This window comes from Peromyscus leucopus, chromosome 14 (genome assembly GCF_004664715.2).
Source record: "Peromyscus leucopus breed LL Stock chromosome 14, UCI_PerLeu_2.1, whole genome shotgun sequence".
Classification (NCBI taxonomy): Eukaryota; Metazoa; Chordata; class Mammalia; order Rodentia; family Cricetidae; genus Peromyscus; species Peromyscus leucopus.
In genome coordinates this window covers 72,703,724-72,725,396 of record NC_051075.1, presented here as the reverse complement: position 1 = coordinate 72,725,396, position 21,673 = coordinate 72,703,724, and the positions used below count along the sequence as shown (strand labels likewise).

Sequence of the window (21,673 nt, the reverse complement as noted above, 5' to 3'; positions counted from 1 at the left end):
ACACACACACACACTCACAGAGCACAGTGCCCACTGTCCCCACACACACACACTCACAGAGCACAGTGCCCACTGTCCACACACACTCACAGAGCACAGTGCCCACTGTCCCCACACACACACTCACAGAGCACAGTGCCCACTGTCCACCACACACACCACAGCACAGTGCCCCCCCACACACACACTCACAGAGCACAGTGCCCACTGTCCCCACACACACACTCACAGAGCACAGTGCCCACTGTCCCCACACACACACACACTCACAGAGCACAGTGCCCACTGTCCCCCCACACACACACTCACAGAGCACAGTGCCCACTGTCCCCACACACCACTCACAGAGCACAGTGCCACTGTCCACACACACACACTCACAGAGCACAGTGCCCCCCCCCCCTCACACACAGTCCCCCACCACACACACACTCACAGAGCACAGTGCCCACTGTCCACACACACACACCACACACACTGCCCCCCCCACACCACCCCAGCCACCACTGTCCCACACACCACACTCACAGAGCACAGTGCCCACTGCCCCACACACACACTCACAGAGCACAGTGCCCACTGTCCCCCCACACACACTCACAGAGCACAGTGCCCACTGTCCCACACACACACACTCACAGAGCACAGTGCCACTGTCCCACACACACACTCACAGAGCACAGTGCCCACTGTCCCCACACACACACACTCACAGAGCACAGTGCCCACTGTCCCCCCCCACACACCACAGAGCACAGTGCCCACTGTCCACACACACACACACTCACAGAGCACAGTGCCCACTGTCCCCACACAACACACACACACACACTCACAGAGCACAGTGCCCACTGTCCACACACACACACACTCACAGAGCACAGTGCCCACTGTCCCACACACACACACACTCACAGAGCACAGTGCCCACTGTCCCCACACACACACACTCACAGAGCACAGTGCCCACTGTCCCCACACACACACACTCACAGAGCACAGTGCCCACTGTCCACACACACACACACTCACAGAGCACAGTGCCCACTGTCCCCACACACACACTCACAGAGCACAGTGCCCACTGTCCCACACACACACACTCACAGAGCACAGTGCCCACTGTCCCCCACACACACACACACTCACAGAGCACAGTGCCCACTGTCCACACACCACACACACACTCACAGAGCACAGTGCCCACTGTCCACACACACACACTCACAGAGCACAGTGCCCACTGTCCCCCACACACACACACTCACAGAGCACAGTGCCCACTGTCCACCACACACACTCACAGAGCACAGTGCCCACTGTCCACACACACACTCACAGAGCACAGTGCCCACTGTCCCCCCCCCCCCCCCCCCACACACTCACAGAGCACAGTGCCCACTGTCCCCCCACCCCCACAGAGCACAGTGCCCACTGCCCCCACCCACAGAGCACAGTGCCCACTGTCCCGCATCCCCCCACAGAGCACAGTGACCACTGCCCTGCCCCCCCAACACACACACACACACACACACACACACACACACACACACACACACAGAGTGCGCAGTGTCTCGTTAATGTTTTATTTTATTACTTTATTGTGGGGGTTGGTGTTGATCATTTGCAACTTAATGTAATGGCGTCTAATGTGCACACTGCTAAATAATTCACAAGAGTCTGGCTGCCTCCTCTCAGGAGCTGAATCTCCTCAGCTTGCTAACCAGGTCAACTGTTTAAAGTCCAGTCCTGATGAGTCCCTTTCCTATAGAATATTTCCATGGAGTAGGGCCATCACCAAGAGCCATATCAGTCCAGGGCAGTGGTTCTCCACCTTCCTAATGTTACTACCCTTTAGTATAGTTCCTCATGTTGTGATCCCCAACCATACAATTATTTTCGTTCTTATTTCATAACTGATTTTGCTACTGTTATGAATTGTAGTGCATATTCCTGTGTTTTCCAATGGTCCTTGGGGGTCTAGGCCCATGGGTTGAGAACCACTGGTTTAGGGGACTCACAAGACTTGGTATACAGAGATGTGGCTGGCCCCTCTACCCTGAGTACAAAAACCTTTGTCCATGTTCTGACTTTAGGAATCTGTGGACACGTCACATCACACAGCAAGAGGAGGTTGGTGGGCATGAGTTAGTTAAGATTGGATTAACTTGATATTTTAGGTCCATCCTGTTGTGACAAGCACCATGACCAAATGCAACTTTGTAGAGGAAAGGGTTTAATTTGGTTTACACATCCAGGTCACAATCGATCACTGAGGGAATACAAGGCAGGAACTCACATAGGAATTTGAAACAGAAACCACGGGGATGCAGCTTGCTGGCTTACCCTTCCAGCTCATACTCAGCTAGCTTTCATACAGCTTGGAACCAGCTGCCTAGGGATCGCTCCTCTCATGATGGGATGGCCCTCTTTTATCATTCAGCCATCAAAATAATCCCTCACAGATGTGTCCGTAAGCTGACCTGTTAAAGACAACACTCAGTTGAGACTCTTCAGATGATTGTAGGCTGCATCAGGTTGACAGTTAATACTGACTAGTGCTCCTGGATTAATCCAGTGGACCGTAAGTGTGACCACAAATGACCTCACGGGAGGGAGGACAGGGTCTGGTCAAATAGGTGATGTTGACAAAGGAGCCTGTGGAAGTCTCAAGCCTGGAGTTGAGGATGAAGGGGGGGGGGGCTGCCAGCCAAGGATCCCAGGCAGCTTCTACAAAATGCAAGAGACCTTGTTCCAGAGTTTCCAGAAGGAACTGGCCCTGCTGACACTTTGCCCTTTACCTTATAAGACCCAATTTCTGTCTCTTAGAACACCTTTCACTGCTACGTCTCAGGAATATTCCAGAAGTTAGCATCTAAAGCTGCTTAATTTAAAAAAAAAAACAACATTTATTTAACTTATTTATTTTATGTGCATTGATGTGAAGGTACAAGATCCCCTGGAACTGGAGTTACAGAGAGTTGTGAGCCGACATGTGGGTGCTGGGAATCTGGGAATTGAACCAGGGTCCTCTGGGAGAGCAGCCAATGCTCTTAACCGCTGATAAGAGCCATCTCTCTCCAGCCCCCAAAGCTGCTAGATTTGTGCCACGATTTCAGCAGCCAGAGGGATAAGGATGCAGAGACGGCTCAGCCAGTAAAGTAGAGAAGCACAGTTCAGGTTCAAGAGCTTAAAAATGCCAGGCATGGGGCTAGAGGGACGACTCGGCTGCGGGGGACACTTGCTGCTCTTCAGAGGACCCCAGTTCAGGTCCTAGCACCTCAGAGCCTCCTGTAACTGCAGCTCCAGGGGTCAGGGGTGAGGATCTAAAACCTCTGACCTCTCAGGGCACCCAAACTCACATGCACACCTCCCCCTCCATATACACATATAGTGAAAAATAATAAGGCTTAAAAAAAAATTACCAGGCATGCTGGTACATTTGTATATGCAGCACCGGAAGGCAGGAGGATCTCCAGGGCATACTACCAGCCAGCCTCTGTGGTGAGCCAGATCAGTACAAAAGGATGGCTTTTGGAGAATGATACCCAAGGTGGTCCTCTGACTTCCACACATGCTTGCATGCATGCGCATGCACATAAGCACACACACACACACACACACACACACATACACACACACGCATACACACAGGCATGTATGCACACTTACACACTCCATGCACACACGCACACACACATATGGTTGTGCACAGACAATCACAGTATACAAGCATGCATACACATGCTCACACTCAAGAGCTGGGCACACAGGGAAGCCTTTGCCATGTTCAGTGGTCTCAGGCAGAGGAGTAATAGGAAGATCATGGTTCATGGACACCCTAACCTTCTGCACTGAGATCAGCTTGGCAAATTCTGGACAGATAGATCCCTAGGCCCCAGTCAAATGCTGTTGGCAGGCAAATAAAGCCTACAGGAAACCCAACTTCCCCATGCTCTGGGCTCCACTCCCCCATCCCCCAACTTCTGGTCAGGGTGCACATGGGCTTCACAGTTTATAAACATTTAACTAGCCACAAAGCCCCTACGCTAACCACACTTTGATTTTTGGTCAGAAGAACATTTATGGCCCCTAGAACAGACAGCTAAGTGAGGCTGGGGAGGTGGAAAGCCTATGGACCATAAACCAAGCAGGGTCCAGACTTAGTGGCTCTTGCAGCGCGGAGTTGAATGTGCCTGCCAGAGAAGGAGCCGCCCTGCTTCATGCCCATCAGAGCCAAAGGTCCCCAAACGGTCCCCAGTTTGGTATCAGGCCTCCGAATAATTGATTGCTCTTCTCAGTGCGCTACAGACCTGGAAGCACATCATTCTCCCAGCTATGATTTGATCTCTGCTCAGCTCTTCGGTTAGCAGCCGTGGCTGGCTGTGCACCTGGGAGGACACTGTTCACACTGCCAAACTAGTTAACAGCCCTCGGAACCGGAGTCTACAAGGGAAGCCATGCAAGAGCTGGGAAAGCCGGAGTCAGCAGAACCTGTGAGGACCCTAGCTAACTGCGGTTGATACATTGTGTACCCCAATAAACTTATCTGGGGGTCAGAGAACAGAACAGCCACTAGATTAACATAGGTTTAGGCAGTGGTAGCACACGCCTCTAATCCTAGCATTCCAGAGGCAAGAGATCCATCATGGATCCAAGAGATCCATCTGTGAGTTCAAAGCCACACTGGAAACAGCCAGGTGTGATGACACATGCCTTTAATCCCAAGGAGTTATGGTAGGAAGCAGAAAGGTATAAGGCATGAGGACCAGGAACTAGAGGCTTTTCAGGTTTGTTAAGCTTTTAGGCTTTTAGCAGCAGTTCAGCTGAGATCCATTCAGATGAGGACTCAGAGGCTTCAAGTTTGAGGAAACGAGATCAGCTGAGGAATTGGCAAGGTGAGGTAGCTGTGGCTTGTTCTGTTTCTCTGATCTTCCAGCATTCACCCCAAGTACCTAGCTCCGGGTTTGTTTTTATTAATAAGACCTATTAAAATTCGTGCTACAGCTAACTTTCTCCCGTCACCCCTGGGTTTATGAATTGTTCCTAGCACAAAAAGGGGGGGGTGTGTGGTGGCAGAGGAAGGCTCAGGCCATAAAATGCTTGTCATGCAGGTATAAGGATCTGAGTTCAGTCCCCAGAACCCACATTAAAAAGCTGAGTGTGGTGGCCTGTGACCGTACTCCCAGCCCTGGGGAGCTGAGATAGGAGGATCCCTGGGATTGGCTGGCCGGCCAGTCAGTCTTGCCTAATCTACAAGTTCCAGGTCAAAATGAAAGAGCCTACCTCAGCAAGCCAGGTGGAGAACGGGACAGGGAATCATGGTTATTCACTTGACTGCATCTGGAATAAGCTGAAACCCAAGTTTCTAGGCACTCCTGTGAGGGATTTTTTTCCTCAGCTTATTTGAAGCAGGAAGATCCACTTTCCATGTGAGCCACACCTTCTGGTGACAGCCCAAAAAAAAGGACATCTTTGTTTGGGGGTCTGCTTATTTTCACTCTGGCAAGTTCACTACCCTGTTGCTTTGGTTGGTATTAAATCCAGCTTCTTCAGGATTCCAATGTAGACTGAAGATGAGCAGCTCTCTAGGGATCTTAGAGGGCTCCAGTCTCTCGTTAGGTCTGCAGAGACATCCAGTCTCATGGACTGAACAACTACTGGATCCTTGGCGTTTCCAGCATGATACAGCCATTGTTGGTCACAGCCTGTAAACCGTTAACAAATCCTCTTTTAATATAAAATTCATTCTATCAGTTCTGTTCCTCTAAAGAACCCTCAATGAAGAAGACACCTAAGGTTGGCCTCTGACCTCCATACACATGTATACGCCCATGTACTTACATAAGACACACACACACACACACACACACACACACACACACACACACAGGATCACAAACACATGAACACATAGTCATACACACAAAGCGGACCTCATCTGTAAGAATTTGAGCCAGGTACCCTGCGTATATATTACAGTTGTGTAGCTTGATCCTCTTATGGGACTCCTATCAGTGGAAGGAGGATCTGTCTCTGACTCTTTGGCTGGCTCTGGGGACCCTACTCCTCATACTGGGTCGCCTTGCCCAGCCATAATATGAGGTGCTTAGTCTTATTGCAACTTGATACTCCACGTTTTGTTGGTATTCGTGGGAGGCCTGCCCTTTTCTGAACAGAAATGGAGGGGGAGTGGATGGGAGGGTAGTGTAGAAGGGAGGTGGGAGGAGAAAGAAGGGAGGGGAAACTCCATGTAAAACAAAGAAATAAATAATTTTAAAAAATATTTGAGCCAGGGCCCTCCTCTCTCCCACCACACTATGGTCCCGGGGTTAGGGACTTAGGCAAAACCTCCTGTTGAAGAGTGGCATCTTCCCATAAAACTCACAGGGGTTCCATGGTTTTCTGGGGTGTTACTGAGGCTGGAGCATCATGAGTTTGCCCAATGGGAAGGGGATGCTGGGGCTTTACAGAGAACCAAGATGGTGTCGTCAGGGGCTGCTGCCCAGGAAGGATCTCAAACTCTACCTGAGGCTGCTGACCACAGTGGGTAGGTGCACAGTGGTGCCCAGGGGCTGAGGAGGGCTCCAAGGCTGGGGGCTTGACAACAACCTATTCATCCAGGACACATGACCTTCCTGGAAATGGCAGCCAGGGTCACCATTTGGAAAGAGATTCTGGGGCTCATCTGGACAAGTGAGAGGAGAATGGAGTGAGCTTGAACACCCAGTGGCAACTTGCTGGCAGCATGGACAGACACTTAGGCATGGGAGGTGGGGGAAGTCTCTAAGGAAGCCTTGGGTTTGGCAGAAAGTCTCAGCTCTTAGCATCCCTCACTAGACACTGCTTAAGTGCCCCGCCCCCCAGTGGACATGGGCTCAGGCCCTGCAAACCTCCTGGGGTCCTGGGGTCCTGCTGCTATCACAGCATAGTCCTCTGAAAGCCTGTCCTCTCATGTCCTGTGACCCAGCATCCCTTGTCCATTGGGGGAGTTTAGCCAAGGAGGACTCAAAATATTGAGGTACCCTACTATCTGTGGTGCTGTTTCTCTGCTTTACACCACCTGCAGGGATCCGTGGCACCTGGGCCTCTGCACTGTGTCCACAGTCCAGTGAGGGCTGCTGGGGCCTGTGGGTACCCATGATGCCAAGGAGGCAATGTCTGTGGAACTTGCTCTGTGTGGCCCCATGTCCAGTCAGCAGCTCTATGACTGTGAGTGATGAAGGGATGGATGCTCAGACCATCAGGGAAGACACAGAAGGACACTAAGAATGACAGTTTGTCCCTTGGAGGCCTGGGCAGTGTGAGCCCATGGCATCTTGCCGCCCCCTCCCCGATCTGAACCTTAATACCTTGTGTTCTCCTCACCTCTTCCTCTACCCTAAACATTCTCCTCCACAGACTTCGTCCTGAGTCAATAGAAGTTCTTTACAGGGACTGTGTGCGCGCACATGCATGCACTTGCATGTACATGCATGCTTAGATTCTTGAAATTATCAGAACCCACCCACCTCTGACAAATAGCTGCGGGCCCCTGATGGATACAAACAGTTGTGAAGTAAGAAGAGGTTTCCGCACCAGTGCATCAGCCCACACACTTGGAGGAAGCTAGACTGGAGCTCCGTCTTTGCTCCTGTGAAAGCGGGAATATTTCATCAGATTAACCAAACCCTGAGCGTGCATGTGTGTGTTCTCTCTCTCTCTCTCTCTCTCTCTCTCTCTCTCTCTCTCTCTCTCTCTCTCTCTCTCTCTCTCCGAGACAGTTTTTCAGAAATGTGGACGCAGATGAGAGACCCAGAGACAAGCCTTACCTGCCCTCTGTCAATTTGAAAGAGAACATATTCTTCATATTCATCCATGAATATTTAGCAAGGCAACAAAGACACCCAACGACACCCCAGAGGGCCACAAGTGCACAGCCCCTCCCTGAACACCCACATTGTAACTGGGCTGTGTTTGAAATGCGATCTCAGCTCACCACAGTCCTCCACCCAGCTCCTAGCTCTTTTTTGTTTGTGTACCCAGCTGCCCCTCCCCATTTTAAATGTTAAGCACCAAATAAAATAACAAAGCAGACCGTGTGTGTGTGTGTGTGTGTGTGTGTGTGTGTGTGTGTGTGTGTGTGTGTGCGTGTGTGAGCAGAGGGTAACCACTAGTGGCACATATTAATTTCAGCTAGCCACTCCTTCTTCACTCAGGAAAACAAAAGGCGTCACACACATTAGACAGGTCTGTTCTAAGGTGACTAAGGATGGGAGTGGATCAGCAGTGCTGGGAGCTTTGACAAGGACCCCACGGCAGGCTGGATCAGGGCCCCTCAAAAATGCCCAGGCCATAGCCTCAGGGACCTGTGAATAGTATCTTTTATGCAAAGAGATTTTTGAGCCATGAATAAGTTGGATGTGTACAGGGGGGAATAAGAGCCTGCATTATCAGGAAACCAAAAGGCAATGTCTTTCTGGGGTAAAAGGGAGACTTGGTCAGGAGAGAAAGAGAGAAAGAGAGACAGACAGATAGACAGACAGACAGACAGAACATCTCCAGGTGCCACTTTGAAACTCTGAAAACAGAGACACTGTGTCTATGGGGCAAGGATTGCAGGTTACCACCGGAAACTGAAATAAAAAGGTAGGGTCAGACTCTGCCCGGGAGCCACAGGAAGAAGCAGGCTGACCTCAGCCCCGGGCTGCCCTCTGTCGCCATCACCGCACCCCCACACTGCATGTCTGTGAAGGAAAGAGGTGTCTTGTGATCTGTAGTTCTGGAGAGCGGAAGTCTGTGACTCAGAGGGGCATAGGAATGGGCCCCACACCATAGCACGCTGCTTTATAACCAAGCAGAAGGTGGAGTGGGTGCCCACGGAGGAGCCAGGCTCAAAGGCTGGGCAACTCGGCCATAAACCACCCTCGCGAGAACTAACCACCTCCAACGAGAAACACACGTCCTCGTTCTGTTTCTCTGTTGCTGTGACAAAAAAAAAAATAAAAAAGCCACAGACCAAAAACATTTAGAGTGTGATGGCTGTTCTTGGTTGTCAACTCGGCCACATAGGACATTAACTAAAACCCAAGCGGCTGGGTACTTGTTGTTCGAGGGATTTTCTGCGTAGCTTTGCGCCTTTTAACTCATTTGAGGTGGTCGAAGACTCACATTGAATTCTGGCTCTGCTTTGAGTGCTGGCAAAATCTACCTTTAACCTGGGCACAGCATTACTAGTGTGAGATCTCAATTAAATCATTTGAGGTGGGAAGACTCACTTTGAATCTGGATCTTTTGAGGTGGCAAGATCTACCTTTACCTGGTCACCTTCTGTGGCAGCCAATGTAAAGGACGTGGAAGAAGGATGCTTGCTCTTTTTGCCTTCTCTCTCTCTCTCTCTCTCTCTCTCTCTCTCTCTCTCTCTCTCAAGTCCATTCCTTCACAAAGAAATAGGCTCTAATGCCTGGAGTATACTGAAGATGAGCTGGGACACTCAGCCTTGTGGATTGAACTACTACCAGATTCTTGGACCTTCTGTGGGTGGACAACCATTGTTCAGCTAGCTGTATCACAGCCTGTAAGCCGCTCTAATAAATCCCCTTCAATTCTGGGCCTCTGCAGCAGCAGTTCTCAACCTGTGGGTCGTGACCCCTTTGGGGGCTGCATGTCAGATATTTACATTACAGTTCATAACAGTAGCAAAATTACAGCTATGAAGCAGCAACAAAATAATTTTATAATTGGGGGTCATTACAACATGAGGGACTGTATTAGCATTGGAGCATTAGAGGGTTAAGAACCACTGCTCTAGAGAACCCTGACTAACACAGGGAGGGAAGAAGGATTGATTTGGCTTACACTTCCAGATCACAGTCCATCATTGAAGGACGTCAGGACAGGAACTCAAGCAGGAACCTGGAGGCAGGCAGGGACTCAAGCGGAGGCCATGGAGGGATGCTGTTTACTGGTCTGCTCCCCATGGCTTGCTCAGTCTGCCTTCTTATAGCACCCAGGACTGCCAGGCCAGGGTTGGCACCACCCACAGTGGGCTGGGCCCTCCCACATCAATCACTGATCAAGAAGATGTCCCCCCAGACTTACCCACAGGGCAATCTGGTGGAGGCAGTTCTTCGGCTGAGGGTTCCTCTTCCCAGGGGACTCTGGCCTGTGTCAAGTTGACAAAAACCAACCAGCCCAAGGCATTCGTCTCTTTCAACAGCCTTGTCACCTCTCAAAAGCACCACTGAGGCCACCAGATTGCAGCATCAATTTCCAGGGAGATTCCAGAGGTGTGCCACGGAATCCAGCTCTTTACGCGGGCGCTAAGGATCCAAACTCAAGTCTTCAGGCATACTCAGAAAGCACCTTCTTGGCGGAGCCATTTTTCGCCACCTTGCGGCACAAGCTTTTGTCCACAGTTCTGGCTTATTTTCTTGGGGTCAGTTCCTAAGGAGGAAATTACAGGAACGTAGCTTATCCGTGTCCTTAACACTCACCACAGATACCAGTACCGCACTGCAACACTCTAAATCAGTCTGTTGTCTAGAGGATTCCTGGGGCTCCCAACCCACGGGTGCATACCGCTCCACTGCTGCTGATCCTCTGGGCTGCACCTTCGCCGAGGCCCCTAGCCGGGCGGCAGGAGACCCGGGGACTGAGACAGACCACTGACCAGCCTGGCCACTTCTCTCCGGGAATCTAGCTGTCTCGTTTGCAGCAGGGCAGGTTGGGTGATGACTTCAAAGCTTTCTTCTACCAAGAAAATTCTAGCAGCTCCTCTTGGAGGCTGGCACCTAGAGGAGAAGCCAGGGAAATCGTGGACAACCCGTGCCAGATGACGGCACGTGGATTCAGTCAGCCATGTTTGCAAATTCAGCCATAATCAGAAGCGTGTTACCACCCTCCTGTCTGTGTGAACGTGGCACTCATTGTATCTGTGTGTTAACATGTTAAGGCGCGTGCAAGCCTTCGCCTAGGTGGACAGACTCAAGGTCTGACTCAGCAGAAGCAACTCCATTAATGCGTAGTCAGAGGCAAACAATAGGTGGTCTGTGGCCAGCGATCTGGCAGGGTCCAGCTACAGTATTGCCACCACCATGTCAGCGCTTTGAGAGGTGCGAGCCCTGTCTGCCGTAGGCAGTGACTACTCACGGGCATTCCTCCCGTCTAGTCAGAGCTTCTAAGCAAGGCGCTGAAACCATTCCAGGCCATTCCCTCTCCACGGCACTCTTGGAAGTTTGACGCTTGCTCATTCAATCTTCTGTTCATTCATGCGTTCATTCATTCATTCAGTCAGTCGTCAGTCAGTCAGCAAACATTTGCCAGGAAGCTGTGCGAGTCTTTGTGAAGCCTGCTAGGAGATGGGTATAATGAAAGTCACAAAAACCCAAGCTCTGCCTCAAAGAGGCTATGAGATGGGCGAGAGCTCTCACCTCCCTTCCGGAGCACTGTCCGTCTCCTGTGTGTGTATGTGGTGGCCGTGAGGGACCATTAATACTCAATCTAGGACTGTTGTTATAAACAGTGAAATGCACTACATACTGATGTGTGGCACAGAACCTGGTCCAGAAGAGATGAGATGTGTGCATCCCATCACCCTGGCCTAGAAACACAGCTCAATGAGCAGGCCATTGACAGCGGTGGGGCAGTAGGGGGGGGAGGCGTGGGGGGTGAGGAGGATGCAACCCAGACTAGCTGTGGTTCTTACAGAGTGCTGTGCAAGAGGCTGAAGAAACACCAACCACCCCAGTTTCCCCAGATGCAGGAAGGGGCTTGTGGGAAGAGTGTTGGGAGACAGGTGAAGGTTCACAAGCCCCCGGTTGCAGCCAAATGCTTACTTCAGCCTGCAGGGATCCGGAGGACGGGTTTTTATTTAAACACACATGCCAACAGCCTGCAGCGTGCGCCCAGGCAAGGGAAAGGGGCCAGCAGGAGGGATGCTTTCGATGCGCGAGGAGGAGCCGAGGCTGTGAGAGGAAGTCAAAGCTGCTTCCTTTCGGATTAGGACGAGATGAGATCTACTTCTCCCCCAAATCTAGACGCCCAAGCCAAGTTGGGCCTGAGGAGGATTTTCTGCATTTGGAAGACAATCTGGTCTGGTGGGGCCAGGCTTTGGGGTGGGCTGTCTCAGTTTGTCTCCTCTGTGCCATTTGCTGAGCTCCCAAGGCCAGGCAAGGCCAGAAACCTAGGAAGATCTCTACCCTACCCCAGTTAGGATGGAACACGGAGCGGGTAGGGCTCTGTGACAGGCTGGTGTGAGCCTTGAAGGATGCACACTGAGAGGACACTTGGGTGTCCAACCCATGGCAGCCACAGATACATCTGGTCAATCCTGCCAGTGGAAAGCTGGTCAGTGTGCCTCTAACTCCATGCTCCTTTGAACCCCCTAATTCTCACCTTTGACTCTCTCCAGAGGATTATACAGTGTCAAAGGGAACAGTTCTCTGGCCAATCATGCTCTTTTCTCAAGGTTCACTGTACCGGCTACTCTCACCACGGGTAGGCGCAGTCACATGATCTCGGGGGCTCCTCTGTCCCAGGGCCACCCTCAGGGTGTCACTGCAGTCCACCCAACCCCCTTAGCGACAGCATGAAGTAACTAACTGCCTCAGGAGGCATTGAGAGGCCAGGAGACTTGCGGGGGGGGAGGGGGGAGAAAGCTCCAGAGCGTTAGAGCAGGGGTGACCGAGTCTTCGTTATTTCACACCTTTCAGGGGTAAGAATGCCTTAGAAAAACCTACACAGGAACACGCCCCTCCCCTCCACACTCAGGCCTCCTGGTTGCAGACACAAAGACATCTGTATCCCAGCAGGCAACACACAGCATCCCAGACCCTCAGTGCTAATCTTCAGGGAGGGTGAATTATCTTCTGTTTTCCTTCCTTCCTTTTTTGAGACAGGGTCTTCCTCCATCATCTGAGCTGAACTCGAATTCAGCAATTTTCCCAGGTCAGCCTCCCAAGTACTGGGGTTACAGGTGTGTGCCATCACACGCTATATGGCTTATTCTTCTTTTCTGTCATGTTGCATGCATGTATATGGCTCACAGTGGGTAGAAATGTCTGTGCCTGTGTGCATATGGAAACCAGAGGCCAACCACAGCTCTCGCTCCTCAGGCAGGGTCTCTCCTTGGCCTGGAGCTCACTCGTTGGGTTGGACTGACGAGGCAGTGAGCCCCTGGGATCCTCCCATCTCTGCCTCCCTAGGGCTGGGATTAATAAGTGTGTGCCACCATGCCCAGCTCTTTTACATAGAATTTGGGGGATCGAACTCAGATCTTCGCGCTTACCAAGCAGGCTCTTTACCTACTAGCCATCTCTCCAGCCCCAGTACATCTTATTCTTTTGACCACACACAGGTCATCATTCCTTCACCGCCGGCACCTGAGAGCTAGCTATGGGTGCAAGATAACGAGATGTGTACTAACAACCTGGGTGTGCTTTGCTGAGAGGTGTCCTGGTGGGTTAAGGATGAGCCTTCGGGTCCGTCCCACATCTCCTGCACCTATTTGCATGGGACCTATCACATGTCCACTTCAGTGAGCTGGCCCTGGCTCAGCACTCAGTCGAAGACCCTTGAGGGGGGGAGACCATTATCTCTTGCTCACCTTTGGCCCACAGGACTGGACCAGAGACCATGCTTGCCCCTGGATGGGAGCAGGTTTATGTGAAGACCCAGCCTTGGAACAGGACAGTTGAGAGCCAGGAGCAAGCTGCCAGCGGTATCGAACCTCTTGACCTCACAGTGGCTCTGTAGCCCCCCCCCCCCCCCATCCCTGCTGCCGCCACCACCTCCTTCCCAGCCCGGGGCTCCTCCAGCCATGCACACGGCCTCCATTGCAGGTTCATTCAGGCTGAGCAGACCTTCTGCCCTGACACCTGCTCCCTGTCGGCCACGAGGACTCATTCCCTCTTCTCCAAGCCTGGCCGACAACTGTTCCGTACTGTTCCCCACAGTACTGTTCCCCTTCAGTACTGTTCCCCTCAGTACTGTTCCCCTCTGTGTTTAAGGAGCTGCTCTAAGCTCGCCCTCAAGGGCCAGCTCTCAGACGAGTGCACACCCAGGGTAGCCACACAGAGGTTTATTCTGTCATCAGTTAGAAATTCCTCGTTCTCTCCAAGTGCCTCTGCACCACCTGATGCAGGAAATTCAATAACAAGCCTCTCTCTCTCTCTCTCTCTCTCTCTCTCTCTCTCTCTCTCTCTCTGTTTTTTGTTTTCCTTTTTTCTCAGACAGTCCTGGATGTCCTGGAACTCGCTTTGTAGACCAGGCTGGCCTTGAACTCACCGAGATCTGAGTGCTGGGATTAAAGGCACGCACCACCTCACCCGCTGCTAATCTTTGTCTTTTAAAAGGCCTCTTCCGATAAGGTCACATTCCTCCATGGAGAAACCCTGAGAGGCAGGGTTCTGGCTTCCCCAGGCCTATATTCCTTTCTTTGTCTCCCAGGGAGGAAACAGAACAAGAGACGTGATGCTTACCCTAGACACACGGCTAGACGGTGGCAAACATGGGCTGGGACCACGTGGGACCTCAGCTCCTGCATGAGCCAAGGGCAAGCTGGAGACGGTTCTGCCCCTGACATGATCCCTCAGGTGGCCTCCCCTCCATGGCCATCGCTTGTGCCGAGGGATGTGGACCGGGCCTGGGGGGACCCTGCTGCCGGACAGCTCATCCCAATTGCCTGTAGCCCCGCAGCCAGCTGCCCTCCGCCGCCGCCGCCGTCTGCAGATTCCAAGCTTTTCTGCGAACTGGCACCTAATCACCACCATCTGTGCGCAGAGCGAGTCTTGGCTACCTCGGGACGCCTCTCCACTTGCAAGTTTTCAAAGTGATGCCGGGTTCTTGGTGCTCGCAAAAATGTCAGCTTCTGACACATCGAATCGAAACTGAAAATAGGGAGAGGTTTCGGGTAAACTGAGAGGAGCTGGGTTGCTTTTCCTCTTTGCTGGAGGGAGGTGTCTTCTCGTCTAGTCTTCTCTAACATGCAAAGGGCGCCGTCTCTTTTTTCCTCTGGGCATCTGAATGGGAATTTCCATCTTCGACTCTGTTGCTGCCCAGGGCCTCCATCGCTCATCGGGCTGTGGCTGAAGTTGGGAGATGTGGAATGCTTTCTCCCCTAGGTGGTCACAGTTGTAGAGAAGGCACGGATAGCTGGCGACAGCCTGTGTCGGGGATGATGTCTGTCCTGCTGTGCTCTCTTTCACCCCAAGCAGCAGTTTTCCCTTCCCTGTCTGGAGATGAGGAAAAGGGGTGTGGAGAGAGAGGCCACTGAGTACTGTCAGGGGATGCCGAGGCTGGGACTTGACCCAAATGTTCTGTCACCTGCATGCAGGACATGGGTGACATGAGTTCAGGGCCTATCACAGGAACTGTGTGGCCAGGGGAAAGCAAAAGAGGCTGAGAGAGGGTTTGGAGCAGGGGTGTCATGGGGCCCGGTTGCTTTGGAAGATTGTGTGGCTATGTCAGGTACTCACATAGACCAGGGCACAGGTGCACAGCTCTGTGTGCTGGCTTACGGCAATGTAAACTGAAGGCATCCCAACCAGGGGACGAAGGCTTACATAGCTAAATGCTGCTGGATGCAGTGGCCATGGCCAGCCCGAAGACAAGAATCAATCCCAGATCTGCACTGACCTGCTTTTCCCTTCACCCACTGGGCTTGGGGACCCTGGGGCTTCACAGAAACTCAGCTCTGGGCCTGGAATCCTCCTTGAAAGGCAATTCAAAGGTTCTAGAAGGCCCTTGAGGCACACCCCAGGGCAGCCAGGCTCAAAAGGCACAGCATCCTTCCCCAGGGAAACTTTTCTCCTTTCTGTGAGTGGATTAGCCACCCTGACCAGAAGGCAAGATCCGTGGGGACAGGTATACCAACCCACATCTAGTCTCTAGCCCCTTCCCTGGCCAGCGCAAAAGGGGACACTCAGTGTTCAGTGAAAGACAACTTAGCCAGCCAGGGTGACGTGAGGTCCCTTGAGGACACAATGCTGCTCAGTGAAGCTAGGACTCACTGGGATGTCTGTAATGCTGTGTTGCAGACTACACGCTGGTCACTGATTATATTCCCACAACCCACTAGATGTCTGGTACTGACTAGATGGGTGTCTGATATGTGACATGGTGAGCCTGCTGCAGATCTTCCCACTTCTACCATGCCTACCGAATGGCAGGACATATTCACCTACTATCAACCGTAATGACCACTAACGACATCACTATTGCCCTTCATCCCGCCCTGAGTCCCACAGGTACCATGCCCTGTTTCCATGGTTACCACCACCATTAACACCTCCGTTGCTGTCACCATAGCACCATCATCCAGTCCCACTGTGTGCTGACCCCACCAACACTGCCCATGCTGGCATCTTGGCTGCTGCCTCTGCTGCCTCTACGGCACCCACTGTACTTGCTGCTGCATCTACTGGCTTTGCTGCTTCCGCTGCGTCTGGTGCATCTGCTGCCTCCGCTGTGGCTGCCCTCGCCATTTCTGTAGCTGAGCATTCTCTCAAAGGCCGTGGGTTCAAGGATGCTTCCCGGAGCCTAGTGCGAGGTCTTTAGGGCAGGGAATGCCCTTGAAGGGGATCAGAGGGCCTGTCTTTTGCTTCCTGTCTGTGAGGGGGATACGTTTCCTTTGCCACACTCCAGCAGGGGTGGGCTGTCTCCTCAGAGGCCAAACTCCAAGTTGTGAGCTGCTGGCCTCTGGTATTTGCTAGAGTAATAAGAAGGTGACAGGTACCGATAGCTGCTGCTGTACCGCTGGGAAAGCCAGTAGAGGAAGGATGTGTAAAAATCCTCAAGAAGGTAGACAGATACAGACAAAGAAGACATGTTCACTGTGGATGGCAAGCACACTCACTGTGCAACACACCTGAGACACACACTATGCTACTGAGTCGTAGGAAAATATTCTAATAGTCTTATTCGATGCTGGTGCTGAAAACCTAAGCCTTCAATGGCAAAAGACAAATCCTTCAGAAGGCCCTTGAGGGCTAGGGAGCTGGTTCCATGAATGGGGTCTCTGCCACACAAGCTTGAGGACCCAAGTTCATGTCCCCAGAGCCCACAGACAAAGCAGGGTCTTGAAACACACATTTGTAACACTGGCACTTAGGGCAGAGACGGGCAGGTCCTGGGAACTCATTGTCCAGCCACTATAGACGAGGTAGTGAGCTCCAAGGTTAGTGAGAAACCCTGCCTCAAAAGTGCATAGACAAGTACACACACACACACACACACACACACACACACACACACACACGCACATGCACACTGCCCTTGAATCTGTAATCTCCACTTCTGGAACTAAATCAGGAATCAAGGATGTGTTCGCTGAGTGTGCTGGTTCTCACCTATTCCCAGCACCCTAGAGGCTTAGGCAGGAGGGTTGTGAGTTTGAGGCTAGCCTGGAACACATAAGATCTTATGTCTCCAAAAACTGTCAGTGAAAACTGAAGCAGTGAGAAAACAACACATCCCTAAAGCATGGTGAGCATAAATATGAACACAGAAGAGGAAGTCAAAGGTCTGTTTCTCAGGGAGTGATTGCCCAGACTATCATTTTTCTACTGGAAGGAATATTACACAGCTTTGAACAATTATGGTAATAAGGAGCTTCACCACGAGGAAAAAATTACGATGAATGGTTAAGAAAAAAACAAGTTATGACACAAATAGTATTTACATTGTGCTTAGAGTATTGTAAGACGTGTGGTCACAGGCGCGTGCTGGAGCAAAGCGTACAAAAGCGAGAATAATTGTCAGACAATTTGGACAGTCAGACTAAGGGGTTTCTAATGCGACTGTCACGTTGCTTCATCAATACAAATGAAAAAGCAAACATCCCAACAGTCAGTTGATGGCTTCCCCCCTCGACGATAATATAGCAGCGTCTATTTAAGGGATTTCTCTTTCAAAACCCTACTTAGCACCACGACAAAGCGCGTCTAAACTTCTAGTTCATTTCGAATGAGCCCCCTTGTAATAGGTTTATTCCCATTCACGACGTGTGTAATTTGTGCACTTTAGGTGATTGATTATACAGGAATTCAGGGGCTTTTAATAATTTCCTGACGGGTTTTTGAAGCAGACAATACGCTTTTCCTATTTCCTAAACAATCTGGATCACGGAAAATATCCAAAACAGCTCTGCCCGGGCCGTCCTTTCTTCCCTTAATTTCTCATGTGTTTTTGTTGTCCTCTCCATACCCCTGCGAGGAGGAATTCTGCTTTTGAAGCTGCCCGTCCTTGCAGACAAGAAATTATAGTCATCTTACCCTAATGTGCCGCTGGGTAATAAAAGGACTTATTATCCTCCAAGAATCCACACACAAAGGCTTCCTCCCAGCAGGCAGACTCCATCTCTGTGGGGCAGGTAAACATCAAAGCTGACCCACAGGCTTGGGAGCACTAGGAAATGGGTGTTTATGTGGCCACTAACACCAGCAAATGTGCCTGTTCCCGTGTGGTGGGGTCTAACCTCCAGGTTGTCATTCAGCCATAGCATTTCATACCTAGGGGAAACTGAGGCCCAGCAAGAGGCCATGGCTTTCTCAAGACCACCTTGCCATCCTCACCGAGCTAACACATCTTTATTCAAAACTGGGGCCAAGCCAGCTCAGCACACCTGTAGTCCCAGCAGTCAGGACGCTGAGGCAGGAGGATCCCAAATTTAAGGACATCCTGTCTACATTACCAAGACTATTCTGCACCCCCCAAAGCAAACAAATATAGGGCCAAGTCTTCTGACAAGGGATTTTGCCTTACTTGGTTAGTTTACTTATAATGCACAGAGACCAGAAGACAATGTGCCAGACGTGAAGAGGCGTGGTGAACGCTGATAGAGTTGTCTAATTGTTTTAGGTTGTTCTTTTTAAGGAAAGATAATAAAACAAACAAACCCAAAATCCTACTTAGTTATATATCTAACCCTTATTACAAAAGAAAATGGAATTTAAAACAAGCAAATCCAGTCCACCACCGAACTCACTCATTTCACACTTACAACAATCCGACCACAAAAGATGGAATCGGCAAGTTGAAAAGCAGAGCTATCATTTAAACTCAGCCCAAGATCGTTCTTAAGTCACATCGATTGGCCTCCTCCAGAGTCAACACAGAAGCCACAGGGCAGAGGCCACGGTGGCACAGACCTGTAACCTCAGGACTGGAGAAGTTGAGGCCACAGGGTTGCCTGGGCTACCCAGCAAGGCCCTGTATCAATAAGCAAAAACAAATTTTTTAAAAAACTGACCAGAAACAGATTCGTGTGCTATGCAGATGAGGCATGAGCCCTGAGTGGTGGCTGAACACTGTGCCTTGGAGCACTGGTGGTTTTTGTTTCAGGAACAGTTTCTATTCAGAAACCGAGTATTTGGGTGAGCCACTGAAGACATGAAGAGAGAGACAGGAAGACAAACCCTGATGAACAGTGATACTGACCTTGGACCTAGGAAGAGGAAGAAGAAGGAAGCTCCCAGCTGGAGCCTCCCAACAGAAGCTAGGCTGTAGCAGCCAGCTCCCCAGCTCCCCAGCTCCCCCCCCCCCCCCCCCCACCCCAGCTCCCCAGCTCCCCAGCACTGTGCAGGCACAGCTGGGGGGGGGGCGGCACACGCTACTTCCTAGTAATGGGCCAAAGGGAGAAGTGTTCCAACCCACCAACGATTCTGTACCAGTAATACAGCTGTCGGTATCGGTATACAATGCCCACTCTATCACCGGGCTCCCATTGTGTCCTAGTTTTCTGTTTTTCTGTTGCTGTGATAAAAATATCCCAAGAAATGTAAAGGGAAAAAAGAGCTTACAGCCTGTTATCTCAGGAACTCAAGGCAGGAACTTGAAGCAACTAGTCACATCCACGGTCAAAAGCAGAGAAAGAATGAATGCATCCATGCTTACTCATCTTCGGCCCCCTTCTGCATTGATACATCCAGGACCCAAGCCTAGAGAATGCTGCCACCCATAATGGACAGAGCATCACACATCCATCACTATAACCACAGCACTCCCCCATGGACACGCCCACAGGCCAAGCTGATCTAGACAGTCCCTCATGGAGACTCACTTCCCAGGTGATTCTTGGCTGGGTCAAGTTGACCATCAACACTGACAGTCACACATTGCATCAGCCACTTGTGCATCACTGTCACCCAATCACTTGAAAAGGGCAGCTGGTGTGAGATCAGGGTTGCCGAGGGTTTCTGTTCATCATGGTGAGGATGGGATAGCAGAACTGACCTGTTTGTGGCAGCCAGAACTTGTGACAGCTGTTTACATGGACCAGGAATGAGAGATATCGGGGCTGGAACTACAGTGACTATGTAACCATCATATAACCTACGTCTACCAGCCTCATCTCCTAAACATTTCACAAAACAGTGCCATTGGGTGAGAAACAAGTGTTCAAAACGTGAGTTCAGGGTGGACATTTTCAGATCCAAACCTCGACACCTACCAGGCTCTCTACTGGAGGTGCCTCGTGCCGTCTGTATTCTTCACGGTCACCCGAGAGCGTAAGCATAGCCAGTCCAATGTCCTGACACAAACATTCAGTCTCACAGGATCCTGGTCTCTCTGAGAAACCTGCTTATGGCTGTGTCTCCAAGCTGTTCCTGTGGTCACACTCAATACTTTTTGTTGCAGCTCCTCTGCGGCTGGTCCTAAGTGTGAAGCAAAGTTCTGGAGAGAGTCTAACCTCCACTGGACCTTCTGCAAGGGTAATTAACACATTAGACTTCAATGGTTGTGGTGAGGTTGGAATGTTGCAGGTCCACAGCCTAGTTGAAATTTACTTTCAGCATTCCTTAATAAGCATTCCTTGCCTACCTCCATGTCTGACCTACCATCCTGTGACTAACAGGTAAAACCTTTTAGAACATGGTAATTTTTAATCCCCCAGAGCTGAAGACCAAACCAAGACCAAACCTTGTGCTTGCTAGGTAAATGTTCTACCACTAAGCTGAATCCCCAACCTCTGCAATGTATTGACTTAACAGACCAACTGAAAGACTAAGAACGTCATCAGACAGCATCTGAGGCCTACACCAGAGACTTCCCACTGCACTTTAACCACCTACCTGACACTTCCACCCATGGATTTGAATGACTTCTTGCTTTATGGCTCTCCTTGGATTAACATTCCAAAGTGCACAGCCCCCGAGGCAGCTTACCAGCCTCTAGTCCAATCTTGCTGGGGAATTCCAAATGTTAAACCTGAAAATTTCGAGGAGAAAGACTGAATTCACAGTTGTCCAATGAAAGCAAGCTTTATTGAATACTGGCCGGGATGATGGACACTGGCTGGGTCCATACCCGGAATTCCTAGAGAAATGGCACTGAGTTAGGTCAAATGCCTATAAAGGCCAAAACCCTACAAGGCTAAGTAAGGTTCTTCCTGCCTCCATCCAATCAGGAGCAAACATATATCCTGACTTACTTCCTGTCTATTGATCTCCCTCCTATGTGTGATCAGCACATTCTGTGCAGTTGGGGTAACCTACCTTATTTATTGAAGTGAACACACATGACTAGTTATCTTCTAAGAACAACAGCCCCCAGCATTCCAGGAAGTTATCTGTCCCTGGGTTAGTGGGCTCACCTGCTAACTTTATCACTTAGACTACAAAATGCCATCAGGGGTTACACACTGGGTCATGGAATTTGGAGTCAACTGAATCTATGTTCTACAGCCTCGGTCACT

The 21,673-nt window shown here is 50.8% G+C and overlaps 1 long non-coding RNA gene across 2 annotated transcripts; it reads right to left on the bottom strand.

Moving 5' to 3' along the window:
- Window positions 1-2,219: 2,219 nt before the first annotated feature.
- LOC114701896 lies at window positions 2,220-15,493 on the bottom strand. Of its 2 annotated transcripts, XR_003735890.2 has the most exons (5): window positions 14,460-15,493; window positions 10,081-11,329; window positions 7,512-7,633; window positions 5,287-5,708; window positions 2,220-2,483 (listed from the first exon to the last, which is right to left on the bottom strand). It is a non-coding gene; the product is annotated as an uncharacterized LOC114701896 (long non-coding RNA). The 2 variants fall into 2 exon arrangements; XR_005092798.1 differs by lacking the exon at window positions 2,220-2,483 and having other exon boundaries at window positions 4,926-5,708.
- Window positions 15,494-21,673: the final 6,180 nt, after the last annotated feature.